The 20980-nt window shown below is 38.0% G+C and overlaps 1 protein-coding gene across 21 annotated transcripts in view; it reads right to left on the reverse strand.

Moving 5' to 3' along the window:
* DMD (dystrophin) overlaps positions 1–20980 on the reverse strand; it is a 2153717-nt gene that overhangs the window by 30320 nt on the left and 2102417 nt on the right. The gene's annotated exons all lie outside the window — the stretch shown is intronic.

The raw sequence follows: 20980 nt of genomic DNA on the forward strand, positions 1-20980 counted from the left end.
TTATGTGATTCAATCTAGTGGCATTATTTTGCACGTTCTTAAACTTTAAATTTAAGAACTTCATGTTTAAGAATATACATACCATTCTAAGAGTTGCTTTTTGCCTTCAACACCATTTTGGAGATTTCTCCAGGTCGATACATAATAGTTTGCTATTTGAACTGCTGTAAGGTATTACTATTCTGTTGCTTGAATATGCCAACATTTTCCTGTCCATGGACATTTAGGTTGTTTATAACTTTTCACTGTTATAAACAATGATGCAATGAACTTCTTTTATATACCTGTCTCCTTGGATACCTGTTTAAGAGATTCTTTACAGAATATAGTTTGATGTGGAATTGTTGGACCTTAGCAACATCTTCAACATTGCTACATGTCACTGAATTGCTCTGGGTGACAAATTGGTGGTTTTACCAATTTACTCTCTTTTCAGTAGTGAATAAGGTTTTCCATTTGACCCACCTCCTCATCAAATACTTGGTGTTATCAGACATTTAAGTTTTGGCTAACCTGATGGGTGCATTTTAATTTGCACATACATCCCTGATTACTGGTGAGGTTAAACTTCTTCCATGTTAACTGGCTTTTCATGCTTCCTTTACCCATTTTCCTGCTGGATTGTCTTTTTCTTATTAAAGTTTTGGATATGTTCTAGATGCTAATCCACTGTTAGTTATGTGCATGGCAAATATGATCTCCTACCCTTAGTGTAGCTTATCTTTAACTTTGTTTATGGCATCCTATGGTATAAAATATGTACATTTTAACATATCCCTCTATGTTCTCTGCTTTTGATGTTTTGTTCACGAAAATCTTTTCTTACACCTACATTTTTAAAGTTTAAAATTTGGTTTTTCACATTTAGGACTTTACCCAGAATCAATTTTGATGCTTGCTGTGAACATGCGATCTAATTTTACTTTTCCCCCATGGATAAACTATGAAGCCAATCTCATTCATTGTATAGTCCCTCTATTTCCCCCTGATTTCTAACGATGCCTCTGCAAAACATCAAGTGTCCATAAATACTCGGAGCTCTCTATTCTAGTCTGTGGTTCTATCTGTATATCCCTGTGTAGATCCTACTATTGATGTCTGATAGGCCTTCTCAGCCCACTTTGGTTTTCCTCAAAATTGTCTTGACTATTCTGACCCCTTTAATCTTCTCCATGATTTTAGTGTCTATTTTTCTGATTTTTATGAAAATGCTTGTTGAAATTTTGAGTTTGAATTACACTGAATTCATAGGTTAAACTGGGAAGAACTAAGGTCATAATAATTGAGTCTTCACATCCAAGAATGCAGTGAAGCTCCTTACTTACTGTGGTCTCATTTTATGTCCATTAATAATGTTTTACTTGTCACTCTTTTTTTTCCCTCTTGCTTTACAGGTTGGATGATTAAGTCATTTATTTTTTATTTTTAATGAACACACGTAGGGTTATATATTTCTTCTTTGGTACCGCTTTAATTATATACCAAAAGTTTTTATATACATCAATTGATTCAATTCAGTGCCTTATGTTTTGTAATTCTTACGGTGATTTTTTTTTTTTAACTTAACACATAGTCATTTAGGAGCACAGTGGTTATATTTCCATTTCCACTTCTTAGTGCATTTCTAATTTAATTGCATTTCAATCAGAGAATACCTGTATGATACTGATCCTTTGAAATTTAGCAATACTGCTTTTTGTGACCTAGTTCATAGTCACTTTCTAAAAATGTTCACTGAGTACTTGAAACAATGCGTATTTTTCCATTGGAAAGATGGAGTCTCTAAATACATAGTGTGCTGCTTTTGTTTAACGTTAAAGTTGTCTATATCTTTACTAATTTTTGATTATTTGTAGCTATCACTTTTTGTTAGAGGAGTGTTGAAATATAATTATGGATTTGTTAGTTTCTCCTTTTAATTCTATCACAATTCACTTTTTATATTTCTGGACCTATGTAGTTAGATGCACAAAAGATCCTGACTGTTCTTGTACTGTTTCTATGTAGTATACTATTTGTTCCTAATAATGTTTATTGCTATAAATTTTGTTCCATTTAAAGGTTTCTATGGCTATTCCACTTTCTTTTGGTTATATTTGGTTAATGTCCAAATAAATATAAATAGTATTAGCACATGTGAAGGTCCCAAATGCTTTAGGATTTACTGAGAATACAATTCCAATTGAGGACACTTCTGATATTTGATACCCAGTGACTGATTACAACTCTTGACATCCTCCTTCTGGTTGTGACAAATACCAAAATAAGATGACATATTTCTGTTGTTCACAGATGATATTTCATCAGGTGAGAGAAATTCCTATCCACAAATGTGGGAGATCTATATCAATGAGAAAAGACACGAAATGTGAGTAGTGAGTAGCCAAGAAGAGTTTTCCCATTGTCCAGTTTGAGAAAGCAAGATCACCTCATGACCAGGTCTCCTAAGTATTTTCTGTTGTCCCATACTCGGAATGAACATTCCACAGGGGACGGCATGTCTTCCAAAATGCTCAGTTTCAAAAGGCTGGATCTCTACACTGAAGCAGAAATAAAACCCAATCTTCTCTTGTTTTTTTCTTTGTTTTGCTTCATTTTTTTTCATTCTACCCAGTACCTAACATTACAAGGTTTCCAGGAATTTACAGTCATGCAGAAAATCAATGTATGATCTTATTCATCTACAGAAATAGAATCTCCTATCTGTACTGATTGAAATCCTATTGTTATCAGTCTTCAAGGGTAGTTGTTTGTATAGTTTATTTCATAGCAATCTGATCTGACAAAGCAATGATGAGAAGAGATTCATCAAAGTAAGTATACCTTCAGTCAGATTCTGCACACGGGTCCTCTGGGTGTGCACCAATGTATGTAACTGTCCACATTAATTAAATCTAATTTCTGACAACTGGCAATCGGTTCAATGTTTCTGTGAACTTGAAGCAGTATCCAATGTTCACAAGGTCTCATTCCATAGGAATTACTTTCTATTTTTCCCTCTTCATTAAAAGAAAACTTCAACAAAATGTTCTAACTGGCAACACTTTTTATGTAAAATCCTATTCAAATTTTTCTTTCTACCAGATTGGGTCATCCATGGTGTTCCTTTTGAAAACAGTTTTTAGACATGGACCTCAGGATAGTACAATAAGCCATTATTGTCTTCCCACCTATTTTTCACGAAGGTGCTGACAGGAGACTGCCTTTTCTAGAGAGATCTTCCTTGGTGTCTTGATCCTGTGGGTTTAGTTGTCCACAAGGCTCTTCTTTTATGATTTATTTATAAGTACCCTTGTTCAAGAGGCATGGTTTAGTATATACAACACATTACATTTCTGTTTTGGTGGTTTCCAGTGAAAAACAGAAAAGGCTCATTTTAATCAGCCGAAGCTTCTCAAAGCTGAGCTGTAAAGAATATCAATTGCTCAATGCAGGCCTTTCTTTCCTTCCCAGATGTTTGAAATTTCTCTTGGGAGCACATTTCCTTAAAGACTCACATCCTTCTTCAATTCTGGAAGATTCTCAGCTATTACAGCTTCAAATATTACTTCTCTACCATTTCCTCCATTCTCTTCTTCTGAAACCTCTCAAATACACTCGTAAATAAACCTCTAAATTCCAGGAAGGTATACTGTAGAGCCTGTGGTCAATTCTCCATTTCTCCTAATTGCTCATTTATATTTCTTATCTTTTTCTGTGAGTGTTGTGCATAGTAATATTCTCAGCATCATCTTCTAATTCCCTTGCCTTCTCTGACAGGGCAAAGTCTAGAATTTATCCTGTATATTGAGTTTAGTAACTTCAATGACTAGTTTTTTTTGGCAAAGATATCTTTTTTTCAGATATAGTTATATTTCATCCATCTCTGTTTCAGTTTCTTGTTATTTTAGTGAATGGTACCCCTTATTTATGCCTTTAAGCATCTTTTTATTTTTATTTTTATTTTTTGAGATAGAGGCTGGAGTGCAGTGGCATGATCTCAGCTCACTGCAACCACCGCCTCCCGGGTTCAAGCGACTCTCCTGCCTCAGCCTCTTGAGTAGCTGGGATTAGAGGTGCCTGCCACCATACCCAGCTAATTTTTGTGTTTTTAGTAGAGGCAGGGTTTCACCATGTTGGGCAGGCTGGTCTTGAACTCCTGACCTCAGGTGATCCACCCACCTCGGCCTCCCAAAGTGCTGGGATTACAGGTGTGAGCCACAGCACCTGGTCTATGCATCTTAAATGTACTTAAAAATCTTTGTTGTACTAGTCTATCATTTTGCTTTCTTCTAGAATTAATTCATCTTCTTTTTCTTTTTGAGATAGGGTCTTACTCTGTTGCCCAGGATGGAGTGCAGTGGCACAATTATGGCTCACTGCAGCCTCAATCTCCTGGGCTCAAGCAATCCTCCTATCTCAGCCTCCTGAGTAGTTGGGACTACAGGCATGTACCACCATGCCCGGCTGATATTTTTTAAATTATTTTTTGTAAAGATGGCACCTCACTACATTGCCCTGGCTAGTCTCAAACTCCTGGACTCAAGCAGTCCTCCCACCTTGGCCTCCCAAAGTGATAGGATTACAGGTATGAGCCACTGTTCCCAGCCTAATTCATTTTTTGATGTTTAACTTGGGTGGGGGTGGCATCCCATTTCTTCATGTATTTTGGATCCTGGTTTGGAGACAAATTTTGCAAGGGATGTTTTGCATGTGTATATTTTCTGTTATTCTTGTGTGTGTGTATTTTCTATTTTCCTCTCTTTTTAAATTCATTCTCTCTCTCTCAGGTGGTTTTATGGCTGCTCCCAGCCATACCCAGGGGCTTAGAGTTTAGAGCTACATCTGTTGGTAGTGTGCAGCTCCTACATTGAGTGATACAGAGATGTCGCTCATTTCATTGCCAGGCAGTAGGTAGATTGGTTCAGGTCCTGGTTTCGAGGCTGTGATGCTCTCTTTCCCAACTGCGCATCTTTGCCTCTTCCCCTGGCTCTATGCATTAGGACCATAGTTGCGTATAAGCTGTAAGATCCCTGCAGCAAAATGTTTCTTTTCATGTTGCTTTTAAGTGTAAGTGTGTATGTGTATGTGTCTCTCTCTAGGTGTGTTTTTGTGGGGCTCTGATTTCAAATAGTAATCCTGGCTCTGGGCCACCACCTTGTAAGGAGAATTTTAATCCCTGTTACTACAGCAGGAGCTGAAAGCCCACAAAGTTAGCCCCACTTACAACTCACGAAGTCCTGTTTTGCTTTTTTTTTTTTCTTTCACATTTCTGGTCCACAGAGATGTTCATCTTGCTTTAAAGCCCAGCTATGTCTTTTTCGTTTTTCACTCCATATATTATCTACCACTGGGTAAATGGTGGGAGCAAAGAAAGATGCCTTCAAGCAAGAGCTAATGTTGTCTTAATCAGAAGCCTAGCAGGACACACTGATTTTGTAGATGTATAGTCAAGGTTCCCTCAGTATTAATTCAAGCCTTAATTCACCAGGCCAGGATTAAATGAGTCGAACAAGTGCTTTTCTCCTAAACAAACATGACATACATAAACCTCTTATTAAGCTCAACAGCAAACTTGATTTTGAGGGACTAGTTTTTCCTCCTGAAGCTCTGAGACAGGACAAGCTGTCATGATAAGGATTCTAAAAGCCAGAAATGGTTAAAAGAGGTATCTTGGCCTGCAACCAAGTGAAATAAAGTTTTTTGATTTGAGTTTAAATTCTCTTTTAAGGTATTTCCAAATGTTCATGAGAATTATCAAGAAGAACTGGTACTTGAGGGTTTGAACTAGAGATGATTTTTACTAAATGTTTTCTAATAAATGCAGTCATAGTCGCAGAGCTGTGTTAGGGCATATTTTTGTTAGAGGTTGGGAAATTGAGCCATTTAGCCCTCATCAATTATGCATTTGAATTTTCTTATATTTAAAAACATCTATGCCAATACTTTTTGAGGCATACAATAATGTTAGTTTTGACACAGTATTAATGTAGGGGAGATCATTCTCATAAATGATCAAGGTTCCCTCAGAATTACTGTTCCAATGTTCCAAGGTAAGTTACTCTAATGTGTGTGTGTGTGTGTGTGTGTGTGTGTGTGTGTGTGTGTTTTATTCGAGACGGAATCTCACTCTGTTGCCCAGGCTGGAGTGCAGTGGTGCGATCTGAGCTCACCGCAACCTCTGCCTCCTGGGTTCACATTCTCCTGCCTCAGCATCTGGAGTCGCTGGGACTACAGGTCCCTGCCACCACGCCTGGCTTTTTTTTTTTTTTTTTTTTTTGTATTTTTAGTAGAGACAGGGTTTCACCATGTTAGCCAGGATGGTCTCGATCTCCTGACTTCATGATCCGCCTGCCTCGGCCTCCCAAAGTGCTGGGATTACAGGCGTGAGCCACCATGCCCAGTTTCTAATGTTTAACAAGTATACAATGTACTCGTTTTAACAGCTGACTGTCAAATTATATTATTACCAATACATATTTTGCTTTTCTTGAAGGTATACATGTACATCTCACCCCTAACGATTTTCTAATTGTTAGAATGTAGTCATGAAGTCATTTCAATACAGATGAATATATGTCAGTGATCAGACGACTCCACAGAGAATCTATTATTTACATTCTTGATTATCTTGTAAATTATATTTCTCTGGTAGCTCCCTAAGGAACATTAATTCAAATTCACTACACATGGCTTCTGTCACTACAATTTCTTCCTGTAGCCAGTCATCCTAAAAAAAAGTCTTCCATCCATTATTAATTTCTTATTCTTATAGAGCCAAGAATCCCCCCATTCTACAAATATGTAGATGTATCTGATTAATTTTATGTCATAAAGTATATAAACTCTGTTGTCTACATACAAATTTACACTCAAAAAAACTTCCGAACCAACTAAGGGACATAAGAGATTAATCAAATTGGCAAGGCTTGTTGCCTTAACTCAACCTGCTGAAAACATGAAAGCAGCTAGCCCTTTTAGCAATGATTTATGAGTGCCTCTCTAGCAATCATAACTATTATGTATGATAAAGAACATTACAACAATCTCTGTGTAATTTATACTAATTTACAAAGGTCAAATGATTTCAATGTAAGTCATCTACTCTTTAAATGGAGCTTCCCTACTATGTGTAATTATACAGTTGTATAATGATATTTATGAAATAAATAAATGAAGGTAACTTTCCAGTGATTAGTGTTTTCTTAACAGTATCATACATTTAACTGTATACCAAAGCATGAGCACACACAGGGCTTATTTTGTAAAGCAGAACAACTACAAAGATTCCCATCTAAAAGGAATAGATCCAAAGAAATCTGAATTTACCCTCAAATAATATTAAAAGCAGCTAAATTATATCCACCAATCTAAATTCAGGCAAATGTAGTAAATCATACAGAACTATTACAGCAGCTATAAACATAGCAAATTAGCAGTTTTTTAAATGAAAGACAAATTCTGCAAGCAAGATGAATTGTAAAAACTGGAAATTCATAGAGCCCTTGAAATTACAATAAAGCTCAGCGCAGTGGCTCACACCTGTAATCCCAGCATTTTGGGAGGTAGAGATGGGAGGATCACTTGAGCTCAGGAGTTCAAGGCCAGCCTGGGCAACATAGGGAGACCCCATCTTTACAAAAAAATTGAAAAAATTAGCGATATGTCGTGACACATGCCAGTGGTCTCAGCTACTCAGGAGGAAGAGGCTGAGGTGGGAGGATCGCTTGAGTCTGGGAGGTTGAGGCTGCAGTGAGCCATGATCATGCCACTGCACTCCAACCTGGGCAACAGAGGGAGACTCCATTTCAAAAAAAAGTTACAGTAAAGATGTCTAAAGCTGTACTGTAAAATTTTATCAAACACAAAGTCAAAAACACCCCTAAACTAGGTGGAAAAAGACATTAATAAGGATAAGCTCACAGGGTGAGAAGTAAGACTATGCATATTTTAGGTCAGCCTTAAGCAAAACAGTAAAAATGGCAGGACCCCTCCAGGTTCTTGTTTCTAATCATTTCTTAGCACTGTCCCCCTTTAAAACATTCAGAGCCTTACTTCCAAGCCCTTTCCTACTGAAATTTGCTCAGTATAAAGGTTTTATGTAAGACATTTAAATTTTACTAGGATTTTATAATAAAGTGCCATTTCTTCTAGTGATATCTGCGTTTTAAAACAGATGTCAAAGATTGTAAAGGAAAAAAATAAAAGCTTTGCCCTATCAGGGGAAAGGTTGAACAATGCCACTTTTTGACACCCTGCCTTTGTGGTGCCTTTCACCATCCATGGCTGAGGAGAGAATTAGAACAAGGCTTGAGAGATGGTCTTGGATTCAGAAGACCTTACTTTATGACTTACTTGCCTCTGCTGCTTGCTGAGGCTGGGCGCCTGACTTAAGCACTAATTCCGTTATGAGGATTATTAAGCCAGTATGGTCGACGTTCTATATGTTAAACTTTCTTTGAACCATGCCCAGCCCATACTGTGTTCAATAAATGTTGGTTACTATTATTGTTGTTATTACTTCTTTCTCTATATATTATTTACTTTTTGGATTTAGAACCTCAGATGTGCTAAAAACTTCCTATAAAAAGAAAGCACTTACATTATCTGAAATGAAAGCAATCTACTCAGACTTACTGAGCTTGGCAGAACATATGCATATCTAATGCTTAGAAAATGACTAATCACTCAATATTTGCCCTGTAGATACCTGAGTTCTAGCCCCTAGCCATATTGTAGCCACCCCCAAATTTTGGAATTATTGTGTATCATCCATCATCTGTGCCTTAGTAAAGTTTATCACAGCTGAACATCTGGGCAAAATGAGATCATTAGGACGAGATTTCCTAAATTTGACCCAATACGCTAGGTATGTGATGAAACTGTCAAATTATAATATGTCTATGGATCATTGCTGAAATAAAATATATGGACCAAGGGTACAGGGTTAATGTATCTACATGGACTCTATTTTCTGGATATGTCCTTGACACATAGATCCATATCTTGCTCAAGTTCTAAGAGACAGAACATGACAATATTAATTGGCTTTAGTTTCTTAATCTTTAATAACTGAGATGTTTTTCACAAATTCCTGATCAGGTACTAATTCATTACTGTCTATAGACTAAATGTATTAATCAGAAGTTGAACACAAGAAAAGAAGAATTCATAAGAAATGTTAACCACTTATTACTGGAAATAAGACAGACTAACAAAACTCAAGACAAAAATGGCAGTGGTTGGTCAGCATCAGCCAAAAGGAAAAACTAGGATTGGAGAGGTTTTAGAGGTGAAGAAGTCTAGTCCTCAGGAATAGGGCCATTGGGAAAAGTGTGTTTCCATTTTCAGACAAATACAGCAAAATATCAAACTTTCATTGTCTGTGGTCAGCAAAAAACCGTAACAGTCTCTAGAAGAATCATAATTTTAAGCTTTGTATGTCCCAGCTTCAATCCCTCATGTGTAGTTAGACTTAGTCTTAAGTTCTCCCAATAAATTCAGCTTGATGGCCTAGTTTTCACTCCCTGGAATGCACTGCTATATAGTCTTGCCATATATGATCCTATGGCCTCCTCTATTACAATGACAGAAACTAAAGAATCTTTTTTTTTTTTTTTTTTTTTTTTTTTTGAGACAGGGCCTTCCTCTGTCACCCAGGCTGGAGTGCAGTGGTGTAATCATAGCTCACTGTAACCTTGAATTCCTGGGCTCAAGCGATCCTCCAGCCCCAGCCTCTTGAGTAGCTGGGACTACAGGCATGAGCCACCATGCCTGGGTAATTAAAAAAAAAAAATTGTAGAGATGGTATCTCCCTATGTTGCCCAGGCTGGTCTCAAATTCTTGACCTCAAGTGATCCTGCCACCTCAGCCTGCCAAAGTGTTGGGATTACAGGTGTGAGCCACCATGCCCAGCCCAGAATAATTTCTTTAAAATAATTACCAGTGCTTGTACATGAATGTTCATAGCTGCATTATCCATAACCGACAATAAGTAGAAATACCCCAAATGTCCATCAAGTAATGAGTAGATTAAAAAATGTGGTATATCCATACAATGAAATGTTACTCAGCATTAAAAAAAGAATGAAATAGTAATACAGGCTATAGCATAGATATCATTTTTAAAAGATTACGCTATGTGAAAGAAGCCAGTCACAAAAGACTGTATATTATATTATTTCATTTACATTAACAGTCCAGAATAAGCAAATCCATAGAGACAGAAAGTAGATCAGGGATTGTCTACTGCTAGGGTTGAAAAGAATAGTTGCAGGGGAAATGGAGAGTGACTTGAAAATGGGGATGGGATTTCTTTTGGGGGTAAAAATGTTCTAAAATTGTGCGATGATGCTTGCACAATTCTGTAATTAATAACCAGTGATTATTAATACTGGTTAACCTATTAACTAATAATCAGTGACTAACACACTTTAAATGGGTAAATCATATGGTATGAGAATTATATCTCAATAAAACTCTTATAAAAAACTAAATTCTAGATTCAAAATTTTATTTCTTATAGCACAAAAGATATTTCCCCAGTGAAGACAATAGCATTATAAGATTTTTATAATGCTTTCTTCTACTATGGAAAAATCAAGGTTTAACCCATGTACATAAAAGAAAAACTGTATGCACGTCTTCAGATGAGTTTTTAAAAAGAGTCCAAAAATAAGCCCAGAAAATGCTTAAGTCTGGGTTAGCCTAAACAACTTGGATGGTTTCAATCTAATGGAAAATGGCATCACAAACTAAACAGGTATATTAAGGGATTTTGGGAAAGAAAATAATGTAAGAAATGAGAAAAACAAGGAGATAGCTGCAAATCAACCCCAAAATCCATCAAGAAACAGAGAAACTCCAAAGGATATTTATCCATTCATTTTTATAACACATTTATGCACTCAGTGCTGTAGAGATGAAGATATATGTAGGACACCATCCCTTACCCTTGAAGAGCTCACATTCTAGTGTGTGGAATATTGTTTAGTTTCACCATGGTAATAAATCTTACTCAAAGGCAAAAAGACTGGGAATCATGCTCACTGCTAAAGCTAAAAATACAGATTATTTTTACCTTTGAAATTATCACCTTGATTTACTAGGAAATTACAGGAAAAGGATCATATGGATTTACTTAGGGTTTGTAGTTACAACAGATAGACTAGCACCATAAGGTAACTCAGAATTTGGAGACACAAGAAAAGGTCATATTTTAACTATTAAGAGAGTAAAAAAATAAAATGGGTGAGTTTAGCCATCTGCAGAAGTCATCCATTTACACATGTAATACCAACAGGAAACCATTTCTAACTGGGCTGCTCATGCCCAATTACAGTCAAGTACATCAGGAGGTCCTTGGTCTTCTATTTTACACAAACTCTCTTCCTAAGAGGTCTCTATCCTCTCCCTAGGCTTCCACCTCCTCCACGACCATGATCCCCTCCCCCAACTCATTATTCCTTAATCCAGACTTCTCTCTCCTAAGGCTTCAGACCTCTCTCTCCAACATTCTCCTGGATGTCTCGATTAGCCATGGGCTCTATAAACTGAAACTTGCTAAGCACCAAGCCACACGAGGTTGATATACTGATTATGCAACCTCTAAAATTTCAGTACCAGGAAAGGAACAGCATTCCTCAAGTAGCATTACACAGGACCATATAGTAGCTACACATCTTTGTAACTTATACCTTAATCTTACTTGAGATGAAAGCTATACCTGCATTTCCATCATAAGATAAAGAGGGAGAAATAATCTTCCCATGTGTTGATGATACACTTTAAAATCACAATCCAGGAGGGGCCTCAAGCAACAACTGGCCTTTGCATTTAACTACTTACAAAGAAAGATTCCACAGTAATTGTGATGAAGCTAAAGGTGCTGTCTTTGGTAAACATCTTTCAAAGTTCAATCATTTAACAAGGAAGTTAATGCGTCGTCACTGGTGGAAATTTTTCTTGGCGGTTTGGGTGAAAAGCCAAGTTATTCAGTGGGATATGCTACAAAAATGGTGCAAAGAATTTTCTATAGTCATGAGAGAGAATTTAATACCTACCTTTAGATTTTTCAAACTAAATCATTCTGGCTTCTGGGTCTACAGGGTAACTGTTTCACAACTAGAGCATATCAAAAGTTACTTTTGTGAGAAAAATCCAGGCTTCCTCTGTGGGCACCTGTTACAGCTTTATCTTCTGATGTTCCCAGAGACACAGTGGATAGGCTTCTCAGCAACTACAGTAGAGAGTCAACTATGCTATCCTCCTTGTTTTCAAAGTTTTCAAAGTTTAGTTCAGACTTGAATTTCTTTACCAAAGTGTGTTCCATATCACATTGCAGTTGGGCTTGAGGTCAAGTAAGTGGGAGCAACATGAGGTTAGACAAAGCCAATCAGGTTTCTTCACTTCCAAACTCCTCAGTGCAAATGCTAATGTAATGATGACTTTCCAGTATGAATGCTTTCAAAGTTTTTCTGTCCTTAGAATCCTTTTTTCTTAAGAGTATCTCAGTGGTATTCTGCAGAACACATTTGAGGCAACAGTGACCTTTATCCTTGGAGAACTGTCATCCTATCTTTGTTGTTTAATGTTAAGCTTTCCACAATTATCAAAGGCCATGAGAAACAGCCACATAAAATTTCCCTTAGGATTTGTTATAAAAATGTTGATAAGGACACTAGCCAATAATCACTTCAAGTGTAACACTGCTTAAGAGTTCAGGACCACCACCCAAGTTTGAATACAGGTCCTGTTCCTTGCTGGCCATACGAAGTGTCCTTAATACTCTGTGCCACTTAATCTTCTGGAAACAGCCTCTCTTTCATAGGGTTGTTTTAAGGATTAAATAGGAGTTTATATGTACTCAGAAGAGTTCCTGTCCATAGCAGTCACTCAAAGGACAGCTATTTTTGTTATTATTATTACGTAGAGCCAGGAAAACAATGATGTTTCTTTAGGATGCTGCATGCTTCTTTAATTCAATATTAAGAGACAGACAAATCTTTGCTTCCCATTATCTCCCTGGCTACAGGGAAGCTCAAACTGAATCTGAAGCTCAGTCATATCAACTATGCTAATCCCTATGATGTTCATTGATCTATTATTTATATTGCAAGAATTGTATTGCTATGACTTTTTAAAGAATCCTTTCTGAAAACTGAACACATAAAATCAACATGGGAAATTTCCACTCAAATGTCCTTGGGCAAATAGAATTCAGTATGTCTGATACGTAGCTCTTTCTCTCCATGCACTAACGCTTTGCAAATCAGTTTTTCCTGGGTGCACTAGGTTGTTTTTGTTTGTTTTACAATGATCATTTCCCAGTTCCCAAATTAAAACATTCTGTAACACCCGATGCCTCCCCGTCTCCATTTTCCCTTGGTCTCATTCATTCAGTGACCTTCTAATTTTTCCATCCCCTTCTTCACTTGCCTAAGACATCCTTAGTTAAGAACCTGCCGTCTTTTAATGGACTATTCCACTGTACTTCTACCAATCTCTATGGCTTTAGCTTTCTGCCAGTTCAGTTATTTTTCTCAATCTTCCCCTCCTTCCTTCAAAAAGCCATCACTGTTTACCTGCTTATAGGATAAAACCCTAACTCCTTAGTATGATGCACAAAGTCGTTTAAACAGTAGTCCCCACTACCATTCCACTGCCCTGTTATTCTCCTCATTCCATGCCACACATTACTCACTGGTCCACCAGTCCGGAAAACTCATCCTTCCCCCCTCTCTCAGACTGGAAAACTCCCATTCAGTCTTTAACTCTTTAACTCCCATTCAGACTTTAACTCTCTCTTAAAGTCTCTTTGTAAAGGCCTCTCGACTCCCTCTGATAGAATAAATCATTCACCTCTGTGCCCCCAGAGTACTTGTAATACCAGGTTATAAGTAGTTGTTTCTATTTTAACTTTCTAAAAATAAATTTTGAGCTCCATGAGGGTAAGAACCAAGGCTTATTCATCTTTGTAGTCTCACAATTTTAAAATTACATTAAGTACTCAGTAACTATCTGCAGAATTGAACAGAATTACATCCTCAGGCCTGGTAAGTAGCTAAAGAAAGTTATGACCATAATCAATTCTACTATAGAGGGACAATTGGCAAATGAAGGCCAACAGGAGGACGAGGGTCTTCATGAAAAATCTAAAAACAAGGGGAAATTGGATTGTAAGAACATAAACTGTTCATCCAGCATGTTCTAGGGAGATGGCAGCTGTACTTGGAAGATATGAATATTCTAATCACCAGAGGGGTACTTCAGTTCTTCTGTAGTATAAAGCAGTCCTCACAAACATCCAATTTTAGATGCCAAGATTCTAAGCGCACCAGAACACGATTTTTATTGTGATTCCTAAGACACTGGATTCTAAGACACAGGATGCTATGTGCCTAAAAAATGAATATATTCCTCATTTTAATAGATCTTGTATTTGCACTTAAACCAGATGCTGTCTCCCCCTAAAAAAGCTTTAAGGCAACCTTGATAACATTTAATACAAGGCAGTTAAAAAGAGAGATAATTATGATAAAGGGAGAAATAAACTTTCATTCTGGGTTATCCATTCACTTCCATGAACTGGATACTATGAGTCAGTCCCCTCAGACTTCAATTAACTTTGGACAAACTAAAGGAAATTTAGTTACATTGGCTCTGCTAGTTAGAAACTGAGCCTGTGAATAATGGTGATTCCACTTCTATCATGTTCCTATCCTCCCTGCCCGAGTACAGCTGAGATGGTTGACCCCATTCTTTCACAGCTTCTTCAATGTGGCGTGTATGCCCTTTAGCTGTTATTCATCCTTGCCATAAAAGGTCTTGGCTTTCTGATTTCTGTGAGCAAACTAGCTCCCCTTTGTCTAAAGAAGGGCTCTGTAGCCCTTCGTTTTGGGGCCCATGTCACCAAATGATATAGTTTGGCTGTTGTCTCCTCCCAAATCTGATCTTGAATTATAGCTCTCATAATCCCCACATATCATGGGAGGAACCCAGTGGGAGGTAACTGAATCATGGGGGTGGGTTTTTCCCATGCTGTTTTTGTGATAGTAAGTCTCATGAGATCTGATGGTTTTAAAAAGGGCAGTTCTCCTGCACATGCTCTCTTGCCTGCTGCCACGTAAGACATGCTTTTGCTCCTCCTTCACCTTCTGCCATGATTGTGAGGCCTTCCCAGCCACATGGAACTGTGAGTCTGTTAAACCTCTTTTTCTTTATAAATTGCCCCATATGAAAATGGACTAATACACCAAGTAACTTGAATGCCTAGTTTCGTTAAATGTATCGTATACCACGCTTTCCTCTCCTCTCCAACTTTAAAACATGTGGGAACAGCCGTAGGAATCGGTCTTGAATTATTTCCAATGATGTCTACTGAACATTTTAACATTCATTCTGTTATCCTTCTTTCCTCCCTTCCTTACCCTAAATTCCTTACTTACCACTTTGTCTTCAGAGGCAGTCCTTCTCTCATTCAAGGTCACACCTCCTCCCATACTTTAGTTCCCTAACCCTTCTCTCTCCTGCCTCCTGTGGGAAAATGCTCCCATCATTCCCAAGCTCTGCCCTCCTCTTCTTCTGGCACATTTCTCCAGCATGTGAAAATTAAAGATTTTTAAGTAAAAAGAGAAAACCAGAGTGAACACTGCACGACGCTGTGTGAAGTAACCCCAACAACAATAAATATGTTTGCAAATATTTACATGTGTAGAGAGCATCTTTGGAAGGAAACACAAGAAACCAAGAAAGATAGTAGCCTCCAGAGCTGGAAACACCACAGCCAGGGGAGAAGGTTAGAGAAGGGTTTGCTTTTCTCTATATGTCTTTTTCAACCCTTTGGATTTTGTATAATATACATGTATTCTCTATTAAAAATAAAAGTAATTAAATACACATTTTAATAGTCGCGTCTTCCAGAGTTCTACCAAATCCAATGTTCTCCTTCTGCTACATGCTCCCTGGATATATAAATTCATCCTCACTGTTTCAACTACCACCTGTGAGCTGGCGACTCACAGACCTAGTATCTCAGGCTCATATCCTTTCTACAAGCACCAGAGTTCTATCTCTCAGACTGTCAGACATTTACACGTGGAGATGTCACCAGGACCTCAACTCGACCTCTTCCATACCTCATTTATCATCTTCCAGCTACTCAGCCCTTCAGGAAGGACCTCTATAAACACTGCTGCGTTAAAGGACGGACCTGCTGCGACTCCTCCTGAATTATCAGTCCCAGCTGCAAACAACTACTATCATCTTGTTTTGTAGTCACCAGCCCTGGGAATCATTCCTTCCTACCCTAGTCCCACAGAACTACCAAATCAAATAGGTCTACCCTCCCCCGAAATATCACTCAGATCAGCCCGTCTACTTCATTTCTATCACCTTACTTAAGGCTCTAATCATCTCTTTCTTGGGTTCCCACGTAACTCCTCCCAACTTGATTTCCTTGTTCCACCATCGCTCTTTTCAAAGTTACCCTCCACACAGCTGCCTGTGTGGTGTATATTCATGTCAATATCACAGCCTCACTCCTGGCTCACACCCTTGAGTGGCTCCCTAGACTAGGCATGGAGGCAGCAACTCCGCAGTGGGTGCCACACCCTTCCCGACCTGCCCTTGCTGACCTGGCCAGCCTCATCTCCTCTCATTCTTTGCCTTCTTAAGAGAGGTAATACAACTGCAGTTTCCCTCAAATAAACTCTGCCATTCCTCACTCTGACACCTTTGTTTATATTCCATAGGAATGCCCATTCTAACCTCTTCAGATTCCCTTCATTTTGGCTATTTTTTCACCATCATTGGAGACTTACACAAAGACCTAATGAAAGAACATTGAATAAAGAGATCCCGTAGCTATGAAGATTGATAACTACTAGACTAGGTCCAAAGTTATCAGGTCAATTACAAAGTAAAGCAACAGGATCATGATTTCCAGCTACTTTAATTCAGTGGTATCAGTAACTGATCTAGAACTTCTTTGACTGTAACAATAATAATATTGCACAATCACTGGAGGAATTTAAAGGAACAAGAGAAAACTCAAATTTTGGCTTCATAAGGTCTTACTGCCCAGCAAGACACATGAAAGGTCCTGAGTAGGTATTAAGAATCTACAGAGTTCCCTCCTGTTATATAACATCTACTAACAACTTTAACTTTAGACTTATTTAGCTGCCTTTTCAACTTGAGAACAATCTAATCAATTTGCTATGCAGGTAGTAGAATGACAGTGAGTCTTTGTCTCTCAGAAAGGCCACCTTTTCATTGCTAGGATCATACCTTGAATTTCAGAGCAAGTCTTGGTTTATTTAGACAGTGCAGAGAAAAATACATCTCTGTATTTGAACACTACAGACTTAAGTCAGGAGACTCAAGGCTTTAATCAATGCAAGACAAAAAAGTAAACCTTGAGTTTGCAATGCTAAGGACACACAATGGGGCAAAAACCCAACATCTAATGGTTCTTTATGAAATAAAAATGAATCTGAATTATATGTGGTAATGAAGGAGAAATATGATGCAGAAGTGAAATATTATACACTGGATATCTCACTAACGCCATTAGTCATCCAAACTTATGGGAGGCACTATGGGAAAAACTCAGTCAGATTTAGCTTTTACTCAGAGCTTTAGCCTTATCTTTGTGGCATAAACCAAGAATCAGAGAACACCAATGTGGGATACATATAGTGCCTGGGATTTGGAAAATGGGTTCTTAACATTCTAAATTTATGACAAAGCCATGCCTGGTGCTAATCAAGGCAGTTTGAAAAAGGGGAGTATTTTGAAAAGCAAGCAGGAAAAAAAGCTTTTGAAAGGCTTTTCTCTACGAGATTAGGTTTGTAAAAGAATTTTAGTCAAAAGTGCATGCATGTATGCTACAATTAAAATAAATTCAGCTTCATTTCAATTCATGTATTCATTAATGCATTCAACAAACATTTATTGAATACTATGTGCAACAACCAGGAGAAATGGAATTCTAAAGACAGAGATAAGATACCTCTGAGACACTTCTCAAACAGCCATCCTCCGTTTTTCTAGGGGGTTGCAGGGAGGTGTCATGAATAAGAACAATTAATGGAATTAAATAAATAAATAGTCAGGAATGGTGCTCTCCAGGCCTCTCTCTTTTGCTAACTGTTATTTGGAGATAAATCACAGCTAAAGGAACACAAAATATATATATTAACAGATCAATAAGTATGCATCCAAAGGACTTGGGACAATCTCAATTTTAAATATCCTTTCTTATTTTCTCTACAAGTATGCTCGTATTTGTCAGATTGCATAGCCCAATGCTGACCTGGGACACAGCCAGCTAGCTGTGCACAGAGAGGGCATCTAAAGACTTCCTGGGTTTTCTAAGGAAGAATAGGAAATGGCAAATTAAAGGCTCCTTAAGCAACATTGAATTCAAGGGTAGCGAGGGCAAATCTAGGGCTTTGAAGCTCCTTGCGCAGAACTGCAAGAAGACAGGACTGGGCAAAGCAAAGAAAACCGCACGGGCTGTTTTCAGGAAGGGAACTCTGTGGAGACATTTCTTTAGAATTTGGTAGGAGGTCAAATAGGACAAAATGAAGGGAAAATGAAGGAAGCTCATCCTGATCATTTTGTGAAGGTCAAGGTAACTTACAGAAAGATTTGCGTCAACCCCAGAGTCCTCATTTTGGAGCTCTAAGTAGCCCTGGTGTTATGTTTTTTGTTCTTTTAGAGAACAAACCATCCCATTCTTGGAGAATGGTCTTGGATATCTTCCAAGGTAAAGTGGTTATCACTGCCCTACAAGTAGATGAACAGGTTTATTCAGGGACACTTAGTCCTCACAGATAGTCCCTTAAGTTAAGGAACATTCTGGGGAATATGCCTCAATTCTATGTAAATGACATTCACAGAGACTTAACTCTTCTTTATTATCTGGTTGAAGGTAGAGTTGCCTATTTAGAGTCAGAAAAGTCTGGATTTCAATTTAGTTCTACCACTGGCTGACTGGGAAATCTGGGGCAGGCTGTGTGAACCTCTCTGAACCTGTGTCTCATTCACCGAAAGGTGACAGTCTCTTCTCTATAGAGTTTGTAAGAAGATTAAATGACCTAAAATATGTAAAAGTGCGCTCAAAATAAAATGATATATAAATGATAGTTATCAGTACTCTTTACCAACATTCTTTGACCCAAGTGCAATGGTATGGAGAGAGACTATGCTAACCACAAACAAGGCAGGGCTCTTGACCAGTGAGCTCAAAAGATATATTACACAATCATATACTTCAAAAACATATTTACTCCTTGGTAACAACATCAAATTCTGTTTACAGTGTCAGTTCCAACTTTTTATTCCAATTTGACTTTGACCCCTACAATAATTACAGATTTAGCATAAATGGATATTACTGATTATTCTCAATAAAGTGGAAAGAAATGTTTTCTCTACCATGGTCTTCATTGACAAATGATCTTAAAAGTAAGGCCAAAAATAAAGCTATCATTAAAACAACAGCAACAAAAAAAGTTCAATATTATCTCCTGGATGGTACTCATGTGATGTTCTTGCAGTATTTTCAGGTTTTTACCAAACATTTCCTGAGTATCCATTAAGTATTTAAACCATGCTAAGTACTATGGAGGATATGAGGATGATTAAGATACGGTCCATGCCCCAAAGACACACACTAGCTCATTAAAGAGAGGCACTGGTAATAACTGATAAAAAGGCAAACTGTCAAGGAATTTTCTGAGAAAGGTCCAAAGTGTTCTGGGAATAGAGGCAAAAGACAGATTTCTTCCAACTGCAGGGATCTAGCAGGGCTCCATGGGGAAAGTTATTTTGAGCAATGTGACAGAGGATAGGTGGGATTCCTTTGTCAGATATGGCAGTGGTGGGTTAGAGGTTAGCAGTTAGGCTGAGACTCAAGCTTGAGCTTGACCCCAAAAGTAGATGAGAGCAGGATGTATTCAGAAATACTAGCTACAATAGCATGACCAGAATACAGGGAGAACAAAAGAAGATGGCATCAAAAAAGCAGGTCAAGAGAATATTGTGGAAGGGTTTGAATGCCCCGCTAAAAAGCTTGATTTTTTTCTACATGCAGAAATCCAGTGAAAGGGGGAATGCCATGATGGGTCTTGGTTCTGGCAAGATGTACAAGTAGAGTCAGTATGGAGGATTTATTGGAAGGGTGGGGAAGAGACTAAAGGGAAGCCAACCAGATAAGGAGTTATGGCCATAGGTCAGAGGTGTTAAGAGCTAGAAGGTGGGCAGTGGCAGCAGGAAGCAATGGATGAATGGCTGTTTGCTTTTTCATCCTGAAGTGGCATACTCCCGAGGACACTGACCTCAGACACACTGTGTTGCCTATGTTAAGAGCTCTTGGTGCCTTGGGCTCAACCGAAGAGATGAAAGTACTTAAGACCCACAAATCTGAGCAACAACTACTTTAAATCCTTGCTTGGTGGCACTTGTCTGAAGAAGGCACATTGTGAGTTAGAAGTGATCATGTGAGAAGACTTTTTAAACCAGGGACCTGTGACATAATAAATGTAATACAAAACTAAAAGTCCAATGATTTGCATTATCCTGACACCATACAATACCCCAGAGTTTTACATCTTTGTCCTCCCTGCAGTCATTGTGAGAGTTCTTTAGCCTTTTTCCTCTTCTACAATTTCTGCTATTTTTCTATGAATGTCTTTTACAGGTGATGGCTGACAATTGGAATTGTCTGACTAATCTGCTATGATGGTGAACATAAATAATAATTTCTGCGTTTGATGATGAAAAGTAAGACGAAACAATTGGTTTCCCAATATGACCAAGCCAATAGTCCTACTTTCTTAAATGTTTGAGGTAGAATAATACGGCCAAACACATGTAAAAAATCATATAATCATAAAATTAAATAACCTACTGTTTTCTTAAATTCTATTCTCAAATATAAAATCAAAGCCTCGGAGGCACATGCAGCAAGTCAAATACCACCATCAGCATTAGT

The sequence above is a fragment of the Macaca fascicularis genome, chromosome X (genome assembly GCF_037993035.2).
Source record: "Macaca fascicularis isolate 582-1 chromosome X, T2T-MFA8v1.1".
NCBI classification, from domain to species: Eukaryota; Metazoa; Chordata; class Mammalia; order Primates; family Cercopithecidae; genus Macaca; species Macaca fascicularis.